The sequence below is a fragment of the Micromys minutus genome (genome assembly GCF_963924665.1).
Source record: "Micromys minutus genome assembly, chromosome: 23".
NCBI classification, from domain to species: Eukaryota; Metazoa; Chordata; class Mammalia; order Rodentia; family Muridae; genus Micromys; species Micromys minutus.
The window spans coordinates 32868739-32875286 of NC_137958.1; positions in this window are offsets into that span (position 1 = coordinate 32868739).

Consider the following 6548-nt stretch of genomic DNA (forward strand, 5'->3'; position numbering starts at 1 on the left):
TTTAGTGAGTCTCTGACTCCAGATAAAAAGCACAGAGTGTGAGTCTGCTTTTCTGTGGCAGAACCCGCACACAGCGCATCTAAGGCATTGGGTTCAGTCTCTAGCATCAGGGAAAAAAAGAGGACAATTGGAACATGCTAGTTTTAGATATTGACACATGCCCTTAAGATGAGTGTCTTCAATTTGCCTTGTAGGAAGAATACGGATGTGTGTGTGGTGGTGGCAGAGAGCAGGGATGACAAGCATTTTGGCTGCAAGTATTATAAATTTACATTTTTTTCTTTTGCTTTGAAGACTCTTTAAACTCTGAATACGGTTCTTCTCATCTTGAGGTAGCCTAGCAACAGCGACATCTAGTGGTCATGCATACTGCATTGCTTCCCCCCCCCGCTTCCCCCCCCCCCCCCCCCAGAGGCGAAAGGTCCCTTCAGACAGAATCCATTTAAAGTTAAGTTTTAAAAGGTGACACTCTACCAATATCCAACTTTAAATGTTTTCCCCGGATCTCCAGTGCTCTCCAAATCCGTGTGTTAATGGACTAGGACTCAGATGTTTAAGTCTGAGTATCTCTCTGACTTTTATAAAGGTCGCCTAGCAATATAGCCCAAAGAGGATAATTGGGGCTCACACGTTTAAAAGTAACAGCCCAGTGGGCTTTGTGAGCCCAGCGGGCTTTGCGAAGAGTAGAATGCCGCTTTTGCCCTGTCCAGCCCCGCCCCCACCATCAGCACCCAGAAGGCTACCACCAGGCTGATCTCCCCAAAGAGCAACTTCCATGTCTCTCAGCAGCTCTGGGACGTCTTCACCACCTTAAGTTCCCCAGCTAAGTCCGTTTCTTCATGGCCCCCTCACCATTTCTTCACTCCCGGCTTTCTCCGAGGCCTGTTTTTCAGAGCTCGTGTTATCTGCATCCTGTCTCTGGAGCCAGGTCTGGCTTCCCGACTCTCTTGATATCTGTCCCGCGGTTTTACTCACAGTCAGTGTAGCCCAGCGAAGCGAGCGTTAAGCTGCTCTCGTGATGACTCATTGCTTCGTGATCTTGTCTAGTCCGCTGTTGGCTAAAAACTGCGAAGTCAAAGGTTGCTTTTGGTATTTTCATAAATGCGGATGATACAAAGGTGTAAAACATAACCTCTTTTAGGTAGTCCTTAATTTGTTCTCAAGTTTCAGCAGTAAGGTTTAACTCTTGGGTTGACTAGCTTTGGGACTATATTTGGTAACTGTTACTATAATTTTAAACTGAAGTGAAAAGCAAGACATAAGTCACATATCAGCTTGAGGTATAGAGATTTATGCCTAAAAGATTTTCCAGACAATACAAAGACATCCCTTTACAAACATTGGATACTTTATTACATGATAAAATGACATGAAACAATAAGGAATTCTCCCTCCATATTTTAAAAGTTTATTTTACTGTCTTTAGGAAGTTCATTCACTCTGACAATATCTCTCTGACTCAAATCCTGTTTGCTATTGTTCGATAGTTCACTATTTAAAAAAAAAAATATCTGTTGTATACTACCACATAGTTTCTGTGAGAAATGCCACATTAACTTATCCTAAATGCCAAATTAAGATTCCTAATTTTTTTTTTAATGAAAGAACTTTGGTAAGCAACATATAGACCATTACATATCCAGGAGACACTGACCAGGTTAAGGCCACATCGGTTAGGATTCAACTGAAGGGTTGAATTCTTTCCTGGGCACCACATTTTGAAAGAGACAGACAAATTGGCGAGAGTTCAGAGGGGAAGAAAGAAAATGATCAAAGGTTTGGAAAATCAGCCCTGTGAGGGAAGGTTACGAAAATCAGTCCCACTCCGCCCAGAGAAGAGAGGACGGGAAAGGACCGGAATAGCTTCTCTGAAACACATAAAAGTGTGTCCTCAGGAGGAAAGCACCAATTATCCTCATTAGTCAACAGGGACAGGACCAGGAGTAATGGGACTTAAGCTTCAGCAAAGGAAGATGAAAAAAGATTAAATATTATAAAAACCTTCATTTCAAGGCCTAATGCCTTCTCTGTGATGGGGATGAAGGACAGAGAACTGGCAGAGAGAGCCCCGGCAGCTCAGTAATTCTCAGGAAAGGGGACAATGGTGGAAACGTGGATGCTTCTTTACTGCCTGCATAATTCTCACTATCACTAAAGGGCATTCAAACTATACAGACACATATAGAGAAATGTAGAGAGATTAGTGTTAAAAATTGTGTGTGTGGCAAAATATTGCATGATTTTCTCATGTGCTGGATGTGAATTCAAATACATGTACACACGCACGCACGCACGCACGCGGGCATTCGCACACACACACAAGACAGGGTTCCTCTGTGTGCCTTGGCTGTCCTGAAAATTGCTCTGTAGACCAGGCTGACCTCGAACTCAGAGGTCCGCCTGCCTCTGTCTCCTGAGCGCTGGGATTAAAGCAGTGAGCCATCACTGCCCATCTCAAATATTCCTGACATGACAAGACTGCAGCCTTGTAAACAGGCAGAGCCGTGGTTGTCTGCATCAGCCCTGCACAAGATCAGTGCAGTCAACACTACAGAACGGAAGAGGGAGGGGCTTGTGAGCCGCTATCCAAAGCTGAGGAGTGTTGGCCGCTGACAGAGAATCGGTTTTCTGTAAGGATACGGCTCTTGATGTATTGTCTATTCTCCAGGGCATGGCCCCACATCTGTGAGTGATGGGGCAGCAGAGACTGGACTCAGTGATTAGGAAACAAGAGCAACAAAGGAGGTGCAGTGAGAGAGGGTAGGAGATGGATCTGGTGGGAGTTCGGGAGATGAACGGGAAGTGAATCTGATCGACATGCCTTATATATGTGTGAATATGATTGTCATGCATTATATGTGTGTGAATCTGTCTTGCATTATATGTGTTTGAATCTGATTGTCTTGCATTATATGTGTCTGCACCTCTCAAATATTAACAAAAATATTTTATTAAACTTATACATATTTGGGACCTAGAGAGATGGCTCAGTGCTTGAGAGCTCTGGCTGCTCTTGCAGAGGATCTGAGTTCAGTTTCCAGCACCCACATGGTGGCTCACCTGTAACTCCAATCTTAGAGGATCTGATGCCCTCTTTTGGCCTCTGTGGGAACACACATAGGCATATTCAGGGGAAACACCCACACACACATAAAATAAAAATAAATTTAAAGAGGAAAATCATAAATATTTGAGGCAACAAATATGCCAAATGCAATGAATTGGTGATTTCCTAACACACATATGTACTGAAGCATTTGATATTCTCCTATAAATAAATATAATTATTATGTGCCAGTGAGGATAAAACTGTAATTAAAGATTAATTAAAAAGTTAAAATCTTCATCAGAAATATTCACATAGCTGAGTCTGGAGTGGACAAAACCATAATGATTTGACAAATACCCAAAGAATAGGAATGAGGGACCTTTATCAGATTTTATCTGATGATGAATTCAATTTAATTTACAATGCTAAAAGGAAAACTTTAATTGATCTTAATTTCTAAAGAGTAAGTTCAGAAAAATAGGCATCATAAACCTGTAGATATTTTGTAAAGCAATTGCCAAGGAAATGAATGTAGTTTTTGTTTTTTTGTTAGTTTTTTTTTTTTTTTTTTTTTTTTTTTGGTCCAGATTCAAGGAAAAGGAAAGGAAAGCCTCTGGTTGGTGTAGCTTGAGTTGTATACTCTTCTCATCAGATGAAATTCGGTTAAAGGCATTTTTAATAAGTGAGGCATAGCCGAAAGAAGGAATGGTTATCGGATGTCTATAGGGAAGAAGTAAATGTATGCTCCCTGAAGATTCTTTATTGCAAAGATACAAAGTGCCACGTAAGTAGACGCTCCAGCTTGTCATTTTGACTCCAATTTGTGAACACAATACTGCGACCTTCACGGCTATCTTCATCTACCAGAGATGAATTCTAGAGTCTCACTAATATGGTGAAGAAAGGTGAGTCAGCCAAAGGAACATTTCCATCTCAGACAACAGTATTTGTTACAGGGCGACTATAAGACATTTCTACAACTAAGCGTGAAAAATACTTGTTTTCAGCTGCTGGTCACCGACAGTGTGACTGTACCTTTTTCTCTGTCTGCTTCCTGTCCACAAGAGAGAAAGAAGCTGCTTTGTTGCACACTCATATCACCACATTCTACTCAAGCGCACGGACCCAAGTGAGCATGAGCTAACCCCTCAGAAACCATGAGTGACATAAATCCTTTGGCTCTGTTTTTCTGTCCCATATTTGATCACAGTACTGATAAAGTAATATGCATGAAGTACGACTTACCTTGACAACCAGAAGAGAGTACGGTAACAATCTTATTTTTAAGAAACTGAGTTGGGCACGAGAGCAATGCTTTTTCATGACTTGAAGGACCTAGTGTGAGTCCTGAGCATGAAGGGAAGTGGATATCAGGGTGGATACACACACACACTTGGCAGCATTCACGTTACAAGATGCTGCCATTTTAGATTAGGCTGGTGAAAAGAAATATGTTGGTTAAATAGGTACTTTACAAGTCACACACACACACACACACACACACACACACACACACACACACACACACACACATATTATCCCTACAAGTTTTTTCAGAGGCCAGAATCTGGATACCTCTAGTAAGGACAATTATTGTTTGTTTTTGAAATAATCAAACCTTGTTACCACACAAATCCCAATCCTCCTCCTCTCTCCCTCCCCTCACATCCTCCCTCAACCTTTGCAACCTGCCCCCAAAGAGAGAAAAACAATCTCATTGTGGAAACTGTAGTGTGTCAGTGCATATACCCTTCTGTCCAGACTTCTTTGCTTGCAAGTGTTCATAGCAATGAGTCATTGATGTGGTGCAAGGCCTTTGGCTTCTGCTGCTCTATTAAACTAGAAGCTTGGTGAGGCCCCTTTAGAGCATCCTGTTGTTGCCCTGTGTCATGAGGATCCTGTAGATTTGATCTGTAGGACCAGCCCCTCCATGCACTCCAGCAGTTCATCAATGCAGTAGGTGTTGTGGTAGGCCAATTCTGGATCTGGGCCTCAGAGGTTTCTGAGCTGGTCAGCCTGCTGTCTCTCTTGATCTCACACCTTGGGGCATGGAAATACCCTTATTACCCAGGGTCAGCTCTACTGACCACACAAATCTCAATTATCCCAATCTGAGAGCAGAAAAGGAAGACCTGTACACAGTCATAACTAATCTGAGATGGAAAGAAAACAAATCTTTTCTTGTGTTGGTTCTTAACTAGTTTATATATATATATATATATAATGTTTTCAAGGCATCCCCAGGTATCAAGCTACCAGAAAGCATGTTTGCTTATCAGCCTGCCCCCTACCTTTATAGTGTTCATGCTGGAAGAGTTGACAACTGTAATGTGTTTTGAATAAAGATATGGACAGCAGTGAAATCAGGACCTTTTCAAAACCTCCTTGGAAATCCTGCTTCTTTTACATCTATTTTGTCATATTTTGCTCATTTTTGACAGTCATGAGGATGACGACAATTTTCATAAAAAGTGTTTGTTAGGGAATAAACCGATCACAACTCCTTCTTACCACGTCTACTGTGAAAAGGCCCTACAATTGCAAAATGACAGATGGTAGAAATGGGGTGCCTGCTCCACTCAAAACACAAGGCTTCTTAGCATGTGTTTAATTAAGCCCGGCTGCGTTCACAGCTTCTGAACTGATGTTTTGTAGAACTAAATTCTTTGAACAGGAAAACTTACTCGTTTTATTTGCACAATTGGTGCCAAGTTTTTCCAACCAAGTCTTTCCAGAGCTATAATAATTTCCAGGAGGACTCAGGCAAACATAGGAAATAAGCTGACTATAGAGTGTTTCAGCGTAGGATTTGGGTTCAGGTCTCGGTGTTCACAGCTCATATGAGTGCGTCCAGCAGCTTTTACAGTTTGCCTGATTCCTTGCCATTGGAATGCACCCCAGAGAAATTTACCTGCTAAAGCCATGATCCTCACTGGGGAAACTTAGTGAGCTACATTAGAGGAAAACAGATGGTTTGTGGCTCTGCTGTTGATAGTGGTGTGTGTGTGTGTGTGTGTGTGTGTGTGTGTGAATGTGTGTGTGTTTGTGTGTTTTTGAACAAACTATTCAGTTTCTTTGTCTTTGTGTTTGTCTCTCTCTACAACCAGTGATTCCCCACCCCCTCCCAGTATTGGAAGGAGTAGCTGAAAGTAGAGGTGAAGAATATAATACTAAGATCCATTTCAGGACGAACATAACTAACTCATCACCAATGGATGCTGCATGGTTCTCCTCCATCTCTCTGTGATCAAAATGTAATGAGGAAAGTGATAACCAAGAAAGCCAAAGAGCTAAGACATAATCTTATATAGCATACCTTTACGTTTACCCTTCCAGAGGAATCTTTATTATATACTTGCCTGCATTGTGGAACCTTGAGATGCCAATATTTAATTTAACCAACTTTCATGATTTCCACCAGTCTGAATCCTATAAGCTTTAAGTATGCTTCTGTAAAGATATAAATTCCATTCTTATGTTTTGCAAAGGTTTTGTTTTG